Raw genomic sequence first — 19,402 nt, forward strand, 5'->3', positions numbered from 1 at the left:
CCAGCTGAGGAGCACCTGACAGGGCACATCCAAGTCATGGGCCTCGAGGCACTCAGCCCGTGGCCAGGGCTCACCCGCTTGGCCAGCTCCGGTGTCATTGAGAGTTGGCACTCAGACACTAGCATCCCTGAGGTCCATGGTGGGACGGCCAGACCTTAACACATCTGCACACTGACCCATGCCAACATGGTACTCACCATTCCTGAGCGCAGCAGGTCATTGAAGTGCTTCCGGCACCGGACTCAGTCCGTACCACATCATAGCTGCTCACCATTGCTGCCACCTCCTCCCATGCCCTCTTGGTGAGGTGCGGTGGCCTCCTCCTTCCATCCCTGGGGACAAAGGTGTCCTTCCTGGCAGCCACCTCCTCCTGGAGGACGGCGAGGCACTCATCAGAAAAATAGGGGACCAAGTGCCCGCCCGACCTGCCCTCTTGCCTGCCGTGTCCAGCTGCACTTGACTCCACAGTGAAAGTACAGGAGACCTCCTTCCATGACAGTCTTCCAGAGGCTGGCTGGGCCACTTTTGAACCAGCCCCCAGGTCACCATTGGACCCGGCGGCCCACAGGCCCCCATCCCCACTCGGCCCTTCCTGGCCAGTGTGAAGCCACTTTTTACACTGAGTGGGCCTTAATTGGCTAGCGTGAAATCATGGTCGGGGCCTGATCGCGGGTGGCGGACTGTTTCCCAGCCACTCCCGGGCCTGCCTGCCCAATGACCTCAAAATCCTGCCCCACAGCTATCTGTTCTACAAACCTCTCAGATCTTGCCTGAAATTCCTCCTGGCCCCCTGTGGATAGAGCTTACTGCTTCTGCTCTGCACATCCTCAACTAAGTCTACCAGCGCAGAATCCGATAAGTGCTGGCTAGCTTTAACTCGTGCTATCTTCTAATGATTTCAGACTCCGTGCTGAGGCATGCAACTCAACAGCACAGTTAGTGCTTAGCACTGGCTCCACAATTTTTTCTTTTGAGTTATCAACAGTCACAGATTGCAACTCTTTTGAGTACAATCACAGTTCTTGGTTTCCGGGAGTGGGACATGAACCCACAACCTTCTGATTCAAAGGCGAGGGTGCTATGGACTGAGCCACAGCTGACACCTCTAAAATTCTTGCAAGTTATCAACAGTCACAGATCGCAACTCTTTCAAGTACAATCACAGTTCTTGGTTTCTGGGAGTGGGACATGAACCCACAACCCTCTGATTCAAAGGCAAGGGTGCTATGAACTGAGCCACAGCTGACACTCCACTTGAGCAGTAAAGCTTTTTGAGCCTGACGTGATTTGAACACGCAACCTTCTGATCTGGAGTCAGACGCGCTACCGTTGCGCCACAAGCCCATCCGCCCCTTTCTATTGCTGTAATTTCCTCCAGCCCCACAACTCTCCAAGATATTTGTGCTTATCCAATTCAGGACCCTTGAGCATTCCCAATCAATCATGTCAATTAGCAGGCAACAGTAAATTGATGTGCTGCCTGCATCGGAAGCAACGCACACAGGTAAATTCCACATACTGTTTACTGCACCTGTTTTCGGTGGGGAGCTCGGGTGGTGGTGTCGAATTTAGCACCCCCTCCCACTGACCCCCGCAAACTCCCTTTTTGCTCTGTAGCAATGGGAAGGAGAATTCAAAACTTTTAAATTTTAAACAAGTTAATTTAAAACACATCATTTAAATGTAGTTCATTTCCAAATGTTACCTGACCTGCTTTGTATTCCTGGCATTTGATGTTTTAATTTTAAATTACTAGCACATGCAGATTCTTCCTTTTCCTCTGTAAGATTGTCAGTTTAAGTTTATGTTTAAATATGCCTTTGCTCAGTCACCCTACAAATGAATAATAAGGGAACTAGGGTTTTTGCCTGTAATCATCGGCTGAATCGCAGCCTGGCTTAGAAATTTTTTAGGGCTGCCGGAACTCATCTCTGGGGAAAGGCAGATCTGATAATAGAACAAAATATTAGAACACCCTCTGATCTTGTAGTAATTTAGAAGGCCACTTAAAAATCACCTTTTAAATGAATTGGCCACAAATGAATGAAATAACACTCCAGACTTATTTAAAGAAGAGCTGAAATAGTCTTTAAAGAGGATTACTCAGTCTCTCCCAAATTGCCTGTTATATTTCTACCTGTTGATGTTTTACCTGCTCTCCTCATGCTGTTGAGCCCTGTCATACCCAACCATGCTCACTACAGCCCCCAACTGCTGCACAGTCTGCGAGAAGTGCATAGTTGTTAAACTGAAGCAGCTATTTGCTTCTGAGCTGTAATGTTCTATCCATGTTGGTTTGGAGATGTGTTGGGTGTGAGGCAGCAATACCAGCAAGGAAGCCACAGCAGTAGGATAGGAGATTTAGAAAGTAACAAATTAAGACATGCTCGAAGCAGGAGCAGATCAGCTGACAGGACAATGCTATAATCCGGGTATTACAGGAACTGCTGTGCTGGTTTGACCAAAAGCAATGGGGAATTACATAGTATTGTAGCCAGAAAAACAAGTATGATTTGTGAGCATATGAGTTTCATTGTACAACATAGTTAGAAACAAATCAAAACTATCCCCACATTGATTCAGGAAATAGAGTGTATTATGGAGAACAGAGTTATGAAGTCTTCTTCCTCATAATAAACACAGGCTACCTGTTAGCCATTGGCTAGCCTTTTCACGTGTGGTGTAGTAACTGAAGGTATAGCCTCGCCTGCTGTCTATCAGGGGTCTCGTGATGTTCTGGGAGGCTCCAACAAATGAGCCCTAAGCACGGGCAATCAGGGAGGTGGGGCTTCCTGACAAGAGCCCTGATTGAGCGTGTGGCACCTGAAAAGCTCTCTGTAATAAAGTTTATCTATTTCTTGTTGAAATCTGTCCACTCCATCGAGTCATTACATATGGTAAGGATAGTATTGAAGAAAAGGCATAGCCATGTGGACAAGTCTCAATTATGGATATTGTTTGGTAATATACTGATTCTCAAGTCACTTACATGATAAAGGGATAAATCACAAGCTATAAATTGATAGTTTAAATGCATTTTGTTGCAATCCACCCAATTTAAGTGCAACTGTCAATAATACAGATGACAATATATGTATGACTATCTGCAAGTATCTGTTGATTTTAACTTGTTTGCATTTTAATACTGTTGTTCATTTTTTATAAAAGGCCCATTTACATATTGCCAAACTCATATTTCCAGAAGTCGCTTTTCATTAACTTCACAATGTTACTACGGTGCAGAAATGTATGTGTTATAGAAAGTGTTGAGTTGCACTGGCATTTTTAACATAGCAGCACAAGAAATATGTGTTGGTTTAGTCATTAAGGAAAGTTTAATCTTCATATGCAAATTAAGTTTAATTTGCATAATACATCAATGTTAAAACTAACAAGATTGTGCATACACAATTAAACTTTCTTAAACGTTAAACAATGTTAATACCACGGTTTGTACATATAAATGCTAACTAACCCAATTAATTATTTATTTTATGATACATATATCCTTCCAGTTTTGCAAAGATGATATTTTGCTGCAAAGAAACAGTATTTTGTAATTAGCATGCATAATTTAAGATGAATTAGCTTGCTGTATCAATACATTATCCCTAATACCATCATAATTGTATTCTCCAAACAGCACAATGTTTGGATTGTGTTTTTGGGGCCAGGGAAACTTTGCTGTGAGTCTCACTCATTTGCATATGTAAATTCGGCCTAAATGTTCTAATATGTTTTTGTTTCAGTGTCTCCAGCATAATAAATATTCTCTCTGCCTTTTTGACCTTTAATTTGATTTAGAAAAACATTGTGGATTATGTAATGCATTAGATGCAACTTCTTAGCTTAAGTTTGTTCATCCTAGCATCCAGTTATCTGACTGGAGGCTGTGTATCTGAAGGAGAGATTTCTTTATTGCATGTTGCACTCTTACAGGTTATGCATAAACTAATCATCCAGGAATACCCTCAGACATGCTTCCATTCTGCCAATGTAACTTTTATGGAAGTGTGGTGGAAATCCCATTTTCACATGTAAACTAGATTCATGGCACCCTTCCAATGACAATACTGTGATGGAGTGGGAGTAGCATGGTGAAATTCCTGGCCTGTGTCATATTGTATCACTGTATCCAGAATCTTCCCAGAGATCCATTGCCTGTGATTAGGAACTTTATTTAGTGGTTGTGGTATGATTATATACAATAGTCTAGAACTTGCAGAAATAATAATGGTCAGGCTGTCAGTGCTCACTGTTATCACTGAATAAAACTAACAGCAACTCTGGTGTCCACACCTGAGCAGTTAAATGTGGAAATTGGAGTTAGAATTTGGAACTGGAATTTGGTGTCAGATTCCCTGCTCCTCCACAGGGTGCATTATTGCAGTCTTCACTGACACAATCACCACAGAAATCATTAATTTGACGTGAACCTAATCACCCACTATTCTCAATGTAAAAAAATGTTGAAAAGTTTAGGTTTTGTTATAAAATAATTTTATAAATTACTTTCCCTCAAAAAAATTAAATGTTACAGATTTTAGGAAAAAAATACCAAAACGTGTTTTTCTAAAAGTTTGTGTTTTCCTGTTAAAGTTTCTCCCTTAATCACACTTGTATGCTCTAACCTTTATTTTGCTTTCTGTACAATGATTTGACTGTATGTATATCTCCTGCTTTTTACTTCCTGCTTTATATTCTGTGAGAATTCTTCAGAATGATTGGTTGTTCATAATCCTTGCTGTCTGCCCTGTTCACAGACACAACAGATTCCCGAGAGAAGGCGCCAAGTTCAAACTGGCGGAGGTAAAAAGGAGGTTTGTGCTCTAGAGCCTGCTAAAACTGTGTGGGCAGCTTTTCTTCGAGGTGAATGTTGAGCACTGTTTCTTCGCTGTTTCCTACAAAATCGAATGTTTATTCCAATAATGAAGCTAACCGCAGATCTCAGGAGGGATAATTTTACAAACACATGATACCTCATCATTCAATTGGCAAATAAACTGAGTTGTAAAGATGTGGAAGCTGTATGTTTAATCTCTGATCTGCCAGAGTGGTGTTTCAGCCATTTGATTGGTTCCAGCATTCATGATCTACTGTGGAGTGTTACAATTACTAGGTTTATAAAATTGTTATGTTTTGGGACTGTGTCTTTAACTTAAGGGAAAATAAAGGGAGCCATGTGACCTGTTCTAATGTCTGCCTGGGTGGGTTAATTGTTAGAGATTAAAGGTGGCCCAGACTGTTTTACTGATAAAAAGGTGCAAGGTGTTTACACTTGGAGGCAATTGCAGCAGCCTGTGTGCCAATAGTGAATAGACTGTGAGCCTCCAAAGTCCCAAAAGATTTGAGAATGTCAGGTTGTAAACGGTTGTGCTTTAAACTGTTCATTTAGTTCCAAGATGAAAGAGAGCTGGGCTCTCAAGGACAGCCATTCATCATTTCCAACAGGATACAAGGCTCATGTGATTCATGTTGCCATGGAAATGAGCTTTGAGAGGGGAAGGTTTTCTAAGATATCCCTGAAAACTAACAGACGCAGTTAGTCTGCCAGGGTCCGGGAGAAAGAGAACAGCCAGAGGCCAAAAGTTTCTATGGTTCACTGCACTGGAATATGGGTGCAAGCTCGTGCTTGGATTGAAAAGACCAAATTTGTGAAGAGTTAAAACAAGGCTGGATGATTCCCCTAGCTTGTGCTAGAGGGAGGATCTCCTGTAATATTCTCACTGTGAAGGCCAGTTCTAGGTTTAGAATTTAGAAGGCTGAAAAAAAGGAAAAGAACAGATGTAAGTCTTCGGGAGCTAAGTATTTCTTTGGACTGATTTTGGGAGAATTGAATATCTACTTAAAGGACAGTGTAACATATACCTGTGAAGCATGTTTTATTGATTGTGCTAAAGTGAAGAGTGATACTCTGTTATGTGGTTTAAAGTATGAGTTGCCAACAAAAATAGTCTTATAATAATAGTTTAGTCTTTTTGTTACCGTAAAAACCTTAAAACATGAAACCTTGTGCCATCCATTCAGCTACTAACTGGAAGTTCAAATTTATTTTTATAAGTTATCCATCTCTACAGGGATCATAACAGGGGCTTAGACAGGCACTCCTTGTTACTATCCAATGCCTCCATGTAATGACTCAACACAGCAGACAGGTTTCAACAAGAAACAGTAAACATTATTACTGAGAGCTTTTCAGGTGCAACATGCTCGATCAGGACTCTCGTCAGGAAGCTCCACCCCCTGGATTGCCCGCACTTAGGGCTCACTGGTCGGAGCCTTAACAGAATATCATGTGACCCCTGATAGACAGCAGGAGGGGCTATACCCTCAGTTACCACACTCCCTCCCCCTTTAACTTTTTACAGTTCCTATTTACAAGGAAACATTTGAACATCCAACAACATATACATATATAAAATTTCAGGTGATTAAAGATCAAGTCTCTGAGGTGCTCTTCTTGTATGGCTAGAATGGCGTAGCTCTACCACTTGTGGTTCCTCAACAGGATCGACAGTTTCTGGAACTCCAGCATGAGATACATCATTGGGACTTGGCAGTTCAGGTTTTGGCAACTCTACAGAGGCATGTCTATTCTAGATTGATCAGCAATTGACGGTTCAACGTTAATCACAGGTGGAATATTGGTTGTTGGAATGTCTCTCTGGCACGAATATGATCTATATGCTTATGGACGATTCTGTCTCCCACTTGCACTTGGAAAGATAATGGACCAGTCCCTGAGACAATGATTCCAGGATTGCAACAGGGTCCACTGCTGAAATTTCACACAAAGACCATGTCAACTATAGTGAACGTGCGAGCTTTGCTGTATATGTTGTGGTTAAATTTTTGATTACTCTGATTATGCACTACCTTCTCCTCTAAATTTGGTAATACCAGGTGTAACCATGCACATAGATGACGTTTCATCAATAATTCAGCTGTTGAGCCCGTAGTCGAATGTGGTGTTTTACGATAACTGAAAAGAAAGCGGGAAAGCCGACATTAAGAGTGTCTTCCGATAGCTTTTTCATTCCAGACTTAAAAGTTTGTACTGCCCTCTTGGCTAAGTCATTTGATGGAGGATAGTAAGGGTCTGTTTTAATTTGTCTGATTCCATTCAGATCCATATATTTCTGAGCTCTGTGCTGGTAACAGCAGTGCTATTATCAGAAATGACAATGCCCAAACTGAAACGTAGCTTCTCGATAGTTGCACTTGACGTTGGCGACTCGACTTCATAAACATCCATCCGTTTGGAATGTGCATCTACTATTAACAAGATCATGGTACCCAAGAATGGGCCTACGTAATCGATATGTAATCGAACCCTGGGTCAACCAGGCCACTCCCACAGAGGCAGGGGAGCCGGAACAGGCAACTTCTGTTGTTGCTGACAGTGGAGGTAGTGCTTGACCAAGTTTTCAATATCTCCATCAATGCCTGGCCACCATAAATAGCTGCGCACAAGCATTTTCATTTTTGATATGCCTGGATGGGCACTATGGAGTTCTGTCAAGAGCAGCTCTCTGCCTTGTGGTGGGACCACCACTCTTGGCCCCCACAACAAAACCCCACCTTGGCAGCTTAATTCCATCTGTCTGACATGGAATGGTCTCAATTCTTCAGATACAGGCAAGTTTGGCCATCCTTTTAAGACAAAGTTGGTGACTTTCAATGAAGTTGGATCTCTGTTTGTCTAATTTCTAATTTGTTTCACACACAGGCAGAGAATCTAAGAAGTTCAATAATAGTACTAATTCCTGTGGAATGGGAGTATGCACAATGCTGTCTGGCAACAGAAGACAATGGGAGGTATCTGCATTTGCAATATGTAGGCCAGGACAGTACATAAAAGTATAGTCATAAGCAGATAATGTCAGTCTATCGTTGTATTCTTGCTGATGCTATTGGCAGGATGGCCTTATCCTCACTGAATAAACTCATTAATGGCTTATCGTCTGACACAATGGTGAAATGGCGACTATGCAAGTACTGGTGGAATTTCTCCATTCCGAATACCACCAATAAAATCTTCCCTTCCTAGCTGGGAATAGTCCTTCTCAGCTGTGGAGAGGGTTCTTGAGACATAGCCATTGAGCCTTTCTGACCCATTTTCCATTTTATGGGATAACACAGCTCCCACCCCATAGGGAGAGGCATCACATGTTAATACCAGGTGTTTTGATGGGTCGTGGTGTACCAACAGACATGACAAATGCATCAATTCCTTTGCTTTCCACAAAGGCTTCTTCCTGTTGAGCTCCCAAAGCCTACAGTAGTTCTTTTTTAGTGGCAAATGTGACGGTGCCAACACAGTTGATATATTTGGTAAGAAGCAGCTATAGTTGTTGATCATGCCCAGTAAGGACTTGAGTTCTGTTACATTGGATGGTGATAGCACATCTTTTAATGCCTGAACTTTATCTCCTACCGGATGCAAACCCATGGCATCCACCCTGTGGCCTAGATAAGTCATTTCTGGTGCCTGAAATGTGCACTTTCCCTTCTTTAACCGTATGCTGGCTTCCATGAACCTCCTTAGCACCTCCTCCAGGTTGGTCAAGTATTCTGTCTCGTTAACCCCGTGATGAGGACATTATCTAGATATACAATTACTAATGCCATCCTCATTGCCAAATGTAATGTCACGACGGAGCAGGCAGGTTTCAATGAGAAACTGCTAAACGTTATTACTGAGAGCTTTGCAGGTGCTACACGCTCGATCAGGACTCTCGTCAGGAAGCTCCAACCACCCCCCCCGCCGACCCCCGGATTGCCCGCACTTAGAACTCACTGGTTGCAGCCTTAAACAGAACAGCACACGACCCCTGATAGACAGGAGGAGGGGCTATACCCTCAGTTACCATGCTCCTACTGACAAGTTCTTGTGTGCAGACTGAGTAAGGACAGAGACAACTGTATGTCAAACAGTGATGTAACCTGTTGGCACTCAAAGCCCAAACCTGCATATATAAGGAATGGCCATTTGGTCAAAGTTCTGAAGAGTGGTTAGTGCCAAATGAACAATAACCTTGAACATAAGAAAATAAGAACATAAGAAATAGGAGCAGGTGTAGGCCATTCAGCCCCTCAAGCCTGCCTCACCATTCAATAAGATCATGGCTGATCTGTCCCAGGCATCAACTCCTCTTTCGTGCCAGCTCCTCATGGCCCTCAACTCCCTGATATTTCAAAAATCTATCTACCTCCTCTTTAAATACTTTCAGAGATCTAACTTCCACAACTCTCTGGGATAGAGAATTCCAGACATTCACTACCCTCTGAGAGAAGAAATTCCTTCGCATCTCAGTTTTAAATGAGTGTCCCCTTATTCTGTAACTATGTCCCCTCGTTCGAGATTCCCCCACTAGTGTAAACATCTTCTCAACATTTACCCTGTCAAGCACCCTCAGAATCATATACATTTCAATAAGATCACCCCTCATTCTTCTAAACTCTAATGAATAAAGGCCTAACCTGTTTAGCCGTTCTTGATAAGTCAACCCTTTCATCCCAGGAATCAGCCTAGTGAATCCCTTTTGAACTGCCTCCAATGCCAGTATATCTTTTCTTAAATGCGGGGACAAAAACTGTAAACAGTACTCCAGGTGCAGCCTCCAACCCCCTAGCCGTACAGGCCAAAACTTAATTTGCCCTCTTAATTACTTGCTGCACCTGCATGCTAACTTTTTGCGTTTCATGCAAAAGAACACCCAGATCCCTCTGTGCTGCACTTTTTTGGAGTCTCTCTCCATTCAAATAATAGTCTGCCTTTTGATTCTCCCTACCAAAGTGCATGACCTCACACTTTCCTACATTAAACCCCATCTGCCAAGTTTTTGCCCACTCACTCAACCTATCCACATCCCCTTGCAGATTCCTTCTGGCCTCATCACAACTTCCCTTCCCACCTATTTTTGTAAGGTCAGCAAATTTGGAAACATTACACTCTGCCCCTTCCTCCAATTCATTAATATAGATAGTAAATAATCGAGGCCCTAGGACTGATCCTTGTGGCACTCCACTAGTTACATCTTTCCAACCTGAAAAAGACCCACTAATCCTGACCCTGTCTTCTGTGAAGGAGCAGACAGGAGGAAACTGAGATGGGGTGGGGGAAGAGGTCAATGTCACAAGTGTCATTGCAGATTATTTTGTTTAGGCAATGGATATACCTAATATTAAGAAAATATTAAAATTAAACGGAAATGCAGAGAACACGACCTACTCTTTACAGGTAGTATTCACAGCATCACCCATGCAGATATTGTATAGCTAGTTACTGCTTGGTGCAGAGATGTCATTCATAGTCTCTTCTATTTCCAAATACTAATGTACCTATGTGTATTTCCAGCCCTTTGATTTTACTTCTGCTTAGAAATTGTCCAGCTCTCAACTGGAGACTCTAATGGTTAATTAATCCAGGTTTGTTGTAAGTTATTGTCCATTAAAGGCAGAAGACCACTTAATCTAGATTTCACTCTATATTGGTTTATGAAAACATTGCAATAACAATATCAATAAGTAACTATAAATGCAGCATCTCCGTTGTAAATTAGACAACATGCCTTTCCAAAGTAATGGCATTGGCCATAATTTTACGTAAAACTGTGCACATTGTACTCTAAACAGAATGCACATTGCACTAAATTATTCTCATATATATGTTACAGATCATTCAGGGAGTAGAAGTTGCTGTTTCAACATACACTTTTACATGCATGTTGTAGTCTGGAACGAAGGTAGAGGGTCCAACTTCCTATCTACCACATGGCTGACCAGGAATCTCTCCCACTCCTACCGCCTGCAGTGGGAGGTCTGGTGGTGCAGTGGTAGTGTTGCCTACCTCTGGGCCAGAAGTTCTGGGTTCAAGCCCTATGCCAGGACCTGTTGGCCATGAAAGAAGTGTTCATGATGTGGCTCAACAAGCTGATAATCAGCCTGGGAATCTTTCCTCCACCTCTCCATTATTCCCCAAAGGGGAAGAAAACATTGTACAGAGGTACACTAAAAAAAGTGCCTGCCAGTGATGTGTTTTGGAAGGATTTGTCGGTTGATACTCAACCTGTTTGGCCACGTTATGAACACCATTAAGTCATTAAGTCCTGGAGTGGGACCTGAATCTGGAGCTGCTGGCTCAGAGGCAGGGATGCTACCCATTTCACTACAGGACCTCCTCACTTACACTGTACCCAAAAATTATTACTCAGCTGAATAAACTCAACTTATCTGGAAATAAGGTGAATTTCTATGTGCCAGGCTTCCATTCATTAAACACAAATACACATTTTCAGTGGCTCAATCTCTTATTAAATGGCAGCTTGATATATCTTGGATTTATGGCTTCTGTTTTGACTTCCAGCTGAAACCACTTGCAGGTACTTGAGATAATTCGCGGATCCACTATGTTGCAGAGTACAGTTTGGACACAGACCCCTATGATGAGCGATTACTATAATGAATGAATGCACTCAGCAGTCTCAATTAAAGGTAATTAAACTGTTCTGAAATGTTCTTTGTACAGCTACTTCATTAGGAACAGATGTGGATCCGGAGATGCCACATAAGCCAAAAACCACAATCATATGTAATAGGAAATGATCTGACAGCCTCTACTGATCCATCTGGATCCATCATAGTGCAATAGAAAACTACTTCATTACTTCTGATTAAGACAAATGAGTGAGTACATAAAAATCTGCATTGATTGCATCTAGTCAATGAATATTTATTACATCTTCAAGCCTCTTAGTTTTTTGGGACTAAAAACTTGCTTAGTTGGATTCAACATTTTTAGAACAAAATGTTGGATTCAACATTATTTGCTCTAATTTTATTGAATTTTATTATAGGCTTCAAAACTGATCATGTACTCAACTGGTTATATTTAAGTTTTCAATATACTTTGAATTGTTTATCAAGGTAACAGATGCCAATGTTGGATAGAAGACCACATGATTGCAGCACTGAGAAAAACATCTTGCACTACACAATTATATTTCTAATTTCCACAGTGTCACTCCTGAACTTTATGCACTCAGGCTGCTGAATCATGCCACTAATGACAATTATTTGCTTTGAACTCACGTCCACTGGGACCAAACTAAGGTAAACAAATCTTAACTCACCTGTGAACATTAAATCATTAGTTAGAGAAGAAGTCAGCCTCCTGGATGCATTTTAACTTCACCCCCTGAGATGAAAGAGAGTAAATAAATGGAACATTGCCTGTCTTCAAACATAACAGCAATCAACATATCTGTGTACAATATTAAGCATGCACGCACCTTGTGTAACTAGGAGATAAGAGTTAGCTTCTAGTGTTGATTAAAAGAAGCACAATTTCTTTAATCCATGCTGTTTAGGTTGGAAATGTGGACTGAAATTTAATATATCAACATGATTCAGCATTGACATAGAAACATAGAAACTAGGAGCAGGAGTAGGCCATTCGGCCCTTTGAGCCTGCTCCGCCATCCATTATGATCATGGCTGATCATCCAACTCAATAGCCTGCTCCAGCATTCTCTCCATTTCCATTGATCCCTTTCGCCCCAAGAGCTATATCTAACTCCTTCTTGAAAACATACAATGTTTTTGCCTCAACTACTTTCTGTGGTAACGAATTCCACAGGCTCACCACTCTCTGGGTGAAGAAATTTCTCCTCATCTTAGTCCTAAATGGTCCACCCCGTATCCTCAGACTGTAGCCCCTGGTTCTGGACTCCCCCACCATCGGGAACATCCTTCCTGCATCTACCCTGTCTAGTCCTGTTAGAATTTTATAGGTTTTTATGAGATCCCCCCTCATTCTTTTGAACTCCAGCGAATATAATCCTAACCGACTCAATCTTACCTCATATGTCAGTCCTGCCATCCCAGGAATCAGTCGGGTAAACCTTCACTGCACTCCCTCTATAGCAAGTACGTCCTTCCTCAGACAAGGAGACCAAAACTGCACACAATATTCCAGGTGTGGTCTCACCAAGGCCCTGTATAATTGCAACAAGACATCCTTGCTCCTGTACTCGAATCCTCTCGCTATGAAGGCTAACATACCATTTGCTTTCTTTACCGCCTGCTGCACCTGCATGCTTACCTTCAGCGACTGGTGTACGAAGTCTCATTGCACATCCCCCTCTCTCAATTTATAGCCATTCAGATAATAATCTGCCTCCCTGTTTTTGCTACCAAAGCAGATAACCTCACATTTATCCACATTATACTGCATCTGCTATGCATCTGCCCACTCACTCAGCTTGTCCAAATCACACTGAAGCATATCTGCATCCTCCTCACAGCTCACCCTCCCACCCAGCTTTGTGTCATCTGCAAATTTGGAGATATTACATTTAGTTCCCTCATCTAAGTCATTAATATATATTGTGAATAGCTGGGGTTCCAGCACCAATCCCTGTGGTACCCCACTAGTCACTGCCTGCCATTCGGAAAAAGTCCCGTTTCCATTTCAATACACTGCCCCCTATCCCATGCGCTTTAATTTTACACGCTAATCTCTTATGTGGGACTTTGTCAAAAGCCTTCTGAAAGTCCAAATAAACCACATCCACTGGCTCCCCCTCATCAGCTCTGCTAGTTACATTCTCGAAAAATTCCAGTAGATCTGTCAAGCATGATTTCCCTTTCTTAAATCCATGCTGACTCTGTCCGATTCTGCCACTATTTTCCAAGTGCTCAGCTTTAAATCTTTTATAATGGAGTCTAGAATTTTCCCCACTACTGGCATTAGGCTGACTGGTCTATAATTCCCTGTTTTCTCTCTACCTCCCTTTTTAAATAGTGGGGTTACACTAGCTACCCTCCAATCCGTAGGAACTGTTCCAGAGCCTATAGAATCTCGGAAGATGACCACCGATGCATCCACTATTTCTTGGACCACTTCCTTAAGTACTCTGTGATGTAGATTATCAGGCCCCGGGGATTTATCGGCCTTCAATCCCATCAATTTCTCCAATACCATTCCCCTACTAATACTGATTTCTTTCAGTTCCTCCCTCTCACTAAACCTTGCGTTCCCCAACATTTCTGGTATGTTATTTGTGTCCTCCTTTGTGAAGACAGAACCAAAGTATCTATTTAGTTGGTCAGCCATTTCTTTGTTCCCCATTATACATTCCCCTGTTTCTGATTGTAAGGGACCTACATTTGCCTTCACCAATCTTTTTCTCTTCATGTACCTATAGAAACTTTTAGAGTCAGTTTTTATGTTCCCCGCAAACTTACTCTTGTACTCTATTTTCCCCTTCTTAATAAATCCCTTGGTCCTCCTTTGCTGAATTCTAAACTGTTCCCAATCCTCAGGTCTGTTGTTTCTTCTGGCCAATTTGTATGCTTCTTCCTTGGATCTAATACTATCTTTAATTTCCTTTGAAAGCCATGGTTTGGCCACTTTTCCTATCTTACTTATGCGCCAGACAGGAATAAACAATTGTTGCAGTTCACCCATGCACTCTTTGAACGTTTGCTATTGCCTATCCCTTTAAGTAACGTTTCCCAATCCATCATAGCCAACTTGCGCCTCATACCATCGTAGTTTCCTTTATTAAGATTCAGGACTCTAGTCTCAGAATCAACTACGTCACTCTCCATCTTGATGAAGAATTCTATCATATTATGGTCGCTCATCCCCAAGGGGCCTCACACAACTAGATTGCCAATTATTCCTTTCTCATTACACAATACCCAGTCTAGGATGGCCTGTTCTCTAGTTGGTTCCTCAACATATTGGTCCAGAAAACCATCCCATATACTCTCCAGGAATTCCTCCATGGTATTGTTGCTAATTTGATTTGCCCAATCTATATGCAGATTAAAGTCACCCATAATTACAGATGTTCCTTTATTGCATGTGTCTCTAATTTCTTGTTTAATGCCATTCCCCACATCACCACTACAGTTTGGGGTCATTCTTTGCCCCTTAGTATTTCTCAGCTCTACCCATACAGATTCCACCACGTCGGAGCTAATATCTTTCCTCACGATTGCGTTAATTTCCTCTTTAACCAACGATGCAACTCCACCACCTTTTCCTTTTTGTCTGTCCTTCCTAAATACTGAATACCCCTGGATGTTCAGTTCCCATCCCTGGTCACCCTGCAGCCATATCTCCGTAATCCCGACTATATCATACTTGTTTGCATCTATTTATACAGTTCATTCATCCACTTTACTGCGAATGCTCCTCGCATTAAGGCACAAAGTCTTAAGGCTTGTCTTTTTGACATTACTTGTCCCGTTTCCACTATTTTTCACTGAGGCCCTGTTTGATTCTTGCCCTTGATTTCTCTGCCTACCACTTTTCTTATTCCCCTTTCTGTCTTTTGTTCTTGTCCTTGATTCCCCCGCCTCTGACTCCTTGCACAGGTTCCCATCCCCCTGCCATTTTAGTTTAAACTGTCCCCCAACCACTCTAGCAAATATTCCCCCTAGGACATCAGTCCCGGTCCTGCCCAGGTGTAACCCGTCCAGTTTGTACTGGTCCCACCTCCCCCAGAGCTGGTCCCAATGTCCCAGGAATCTGACACCCTCCCCCTCACACCATCTCTTCATCCGATATATCCTGCTATTTCTACTCTGACTAGCACGTCGCATTGGCAGTAATCCTGAGATCACTACCTTTGAGGTCCTACTTTTCAACTTACTTCCTAACTCTCTATATTCTGCTTTTAGGACCTCAACCCTTTTTTTAACCTATGTCATTTGCACCAATGCATACCACAACCACTGGCTGTTCACCCTCCCCCTTCAGAATGTTCTGTAGCCGCTCTGAGACATCCTTGTCCCTAGCACTAGGGAGGCAACATACCATCCTCGAGTCTCGTTTGCGGCCACAGAAACGCTTATCTATTCCGCTTACAATTGAATCCCCTATAACTATAGCATTCCCACACTTTTTACTCCTCCCCTGTGCAGCAGAGCCAACAGTGGTGCAACGAATTTAGCTGTTATTGCTTTCCCCTGAGAGGCCATTCCCCCCAACAGTATCCAAAGCAGTATATTTGTTTTGCAGGGGAATAGCCACAGGAGATTCCTGCACTGCCTGCCAAGTCGTCTTGCTCTGCCTGGTGGTCACCCATTGCTTTCCTGCCTGTGGACTCTTAGCCTGTGGTGTGACCACCTCTCTATACGTGCTATCCATGATACTCTCCGCCTCGCAGTGTCCCCAGCCGTTGGTCCAGCTCCGAAACCCAGGCTTCCAGGAGCTGCAGCTGGAGACACTTCTTGCACACATGCTAGTCCCAGGTACTGGAAATGTTCCCAGCTTCCCACATAGAGCAGGAGGAGCACACCATGGCTTTGAGCTCTCCTGCCATGACTTACCCATTTAAATTAAATTAAAGCTTTTGGAAGATACTTAATATCAAATAATATCAATTACTCTAGGGCCCTTCTTCCCTGCTCCTCGTTTTTACAGAATATAGCCCTTACAAATGATGAACCACAAAATAAGACCTTAAAAACTATAAGTGATAAAATTAGTAAATACTTACCCGACCGTACTCACAGTACTCAAAGGATCACCTCATTACCTCCTCATCTCATTCCCTCAGTCACCAAACTCCAACTTAAGCACTCTACTGCAGCCCAAAGCAGCACTCTACTACAGACAAAGTCAGCACTGTAAGATGGCCAGTTTTTATACTCTTTGAATCTAGCCTCTGAAAACCTGTTCAAGCCAGTTATCTAATTAATTAGTTGTAGCTGCAAACAGAGCCTATATAAACCCTGTTTTAAAGCTGGCCTAAAACTCACCTTCTTCCAATCCAAACAGCAACTTCTAGTTAATTACTAAATTAAACCTTTGACTTTTACTTAGGCCCAGTAGCTACCATTTCAGAATTATTTGAATATTACTTAACCAAATGAATCAATTAACTGAAGTGGCTGAACATCTCAGGTATACTTATTTCACTCTGCTGTTCATTCATTTCTGTGCTCCATTAGCATCCTTCAGCACAATGCAGTTTTGGGGTTACTGCATATGATCAGTTATTTAAATTAGTTGTACATCCAAAATTGGGTTCTGTGCCATTTAACTAGTTCCCTTCTATAATAATTCTGAAACCTTTAACAAAACTTTCCCAATAAATTGCATGTATGAATTTATCATTATGCAAACTGCTGATGATTTTACTGAACTGAAAGAAACAACAGTAACAACTTGTAGTTACGGGGTAAAGAACAAAAGTAGTAAAGCAAAAATAAAAAGAGAGTGCCAGAAATACAGAACCAATCGCTCTGTATGAGGAAAGAGAATAGGTTTATATTTCAGGCATAGATGCTACATCTGGATTTAAAACATTCACCTTTTGTTTCTCTTTCAGATATTGATGGGCCTGTAATGTATTTCCAACAACTTTTGTTTTTATTCCAATTTTTTCACCCAAATTGTAATGATTTGACAGAATGGACAGGTTTCAACAAGAAACAGATAAACTTTATTACAGAGAGCTTTGCAGGTGCTACATGCTCGATCAGGACTCTCATCAGGCTGCCACACCCTCCAGATACCCCTCGCTTAGGGTTCATTGGTCGGCGCCTCCCAGAACATCACGTGACCCCTGATAGACAGCAGGAGAGGCCATACCTTCAGTTACTACATTTCCTCCTCCTTTAGTTTTTTACAGTTTCTAGCTACAGGGAAACATTTGAATATTCAACAACATATACATATCTACAACTTCAAGTGATTCAAGATCAAGTTTCTGAGGTGCCCTCTTTATAAGGCTAGAACGGCATAGCTCTACCACTTGAGGTCCTGCAACAGGATTGACAGAATCAGGAACTGCAGCAAAAGGCACATCATTTAAAAGTGGCAGTTTTAGGTTTGGTAACTCTACAGAGACATCGGGCATGTCTATTCTAGGTCAATAAGTCACCTCAGGGAATGATAGTTCAACGTTAGTGGCAAGCAGAATAGCTGGCTGTTGGAGTGTCTCTCTAGCATGAATATGATCCACGTGCTTATGAATGATTCTATCTTCCACTTGGAAAGATAATGGACCGGTCTCGGAGACAATGGTTCCAGGAACCCAATAATTTTCATTTCAGAAATTTTGCATGAATACTGTGTCACACCTACACTGAATATACAAACTTTGCTGTGTATATTGTGGTTCAATTTTTGATTACTCTGATTCCACTCTATCTTCCCCTCTAAGTTTGGAAACACCAGGCTTAACCATGTACATAGGTGGCATTTCATCAATAATTCAGATGGTGTTGAACCCGTAGTCGAATGTGGCGTTATACAATAACTGAGAAGAAAGTGGGAAAGTCGAGATTCTAGAGTACCTTCCCATAACCTTCTCATAGCAGACTTGAAAGTTTGTACAGCTCTCTCAGCTAAACCATTCAATGAGGGATGATAAGTGGCTGTATGAATATGTCTAATTCTGTTCAGATTAATGAATTTTTGAAACTCTGCTGGAAAAGGCTGTGTCGTTATCTGAAACAACGATTTTCGGTCAGTAGGCCATGTATGTTAAAACAATGACGCAGCTTCTCGATAGTTGCGCTCGATGTTGGCGATTTGACTTCTTATACATTCATCTATTCAGAATGTGCATCTACAATCAACAAAAACGTGGTACCTAAGAATGGTCCTACATAACTGATATGTAGCCTAACCCAGGGTCAACCAAGCCACTCCCACAGATGCAGGGGAGCTGAAACGGACAACTTCTGTTGCTGCTGACACTGGAGACAGTTCCTGACCATGCTTTCAATGTCACTGTCAATGCCTGGCCACCAGATATAGCTTCACACAAGCATTTTCATCTTTGATATGCCTGGGTGTGCACTGTGAAGCTCTGTCAAGAGTGATTCTCTACCTTGTGATGGGACAACTCTTGATCCCCTCAACAAAATTCCATCTTGACAGCTTAACTCTGTATTTCTGGCATGGTCTCAAATCTTCAGATACATGCGAATTTGTCCATCCTTGCAAAACAAGGTCTCTGACTTTCGACAATTTTGATTTCTGTTCATCCAATTTCCAATTTGCTTCACGCACTCAGGTGAAGAATCCACATCTTGTTACATTATAATCTGAAAGTATATTCACTTCCAGTAAAGAATGTGTAATGTCTTTCAGCTTCATTTACAGGCTTCACAATTCCTCCCCACTGCATCGCCCACCCCTTCCCCCACCCCACCCCCACTTGCAGTTCAGCTGCATGCAGCTGAGTGATTCTGGAGGGAGAAGTGTATGTGTGTGTGTGTGTGTGTGTGTGTGTGTCAGGGCCTTTCAGAACCTCGTGTGAGCACTCTCCCACGTACGCGGATCCTTCCTCCATCACAATCATTTCACTCTCCCAAGAATTTTCAATGCTGCCTGCTGGGGTTCTCTCCCAGTTGTCCATCTGAGCTGACC

The 19,402-nt window shown here is 42.2% G+C and overlaps 1 non-coding gene across 1 annotated transcript; it reads right to left on the reverse strand.

The window, feature by feature from the left end:
- Nucleotides 1-1,272: 1,272 nt before the first annotated feature.
- trnaw-cca (transfer RNA tryptophan (anticodon CCA)) lies at nucleotides 1,273-1,344 on the reverse strand. The gene has a single exon. It is a non-coding gene; the product is annotated as a tRNA-Trp (tRNA).
- Between the last annotated feature and the right edge of the window lie 18,058 nt (nucleotides 1,345-19,402).

Source organism: Cetorhinus maximus, chromosome 16 (assembly GCF_964194155.1).
Source record: "Cetorhinus maximus chromosome 16, sCetMax3.hap1.1, whole genome shotgun sequence".
In the NCBI taxonomy this organism is placed as follows: domain Eukaryota; kingdom Metazoa; phylum Chordata; class Chondrichthyes; order Lamniformes; family Cetorhinidae; genus Cetorhinus; species Cetorhinus maximus.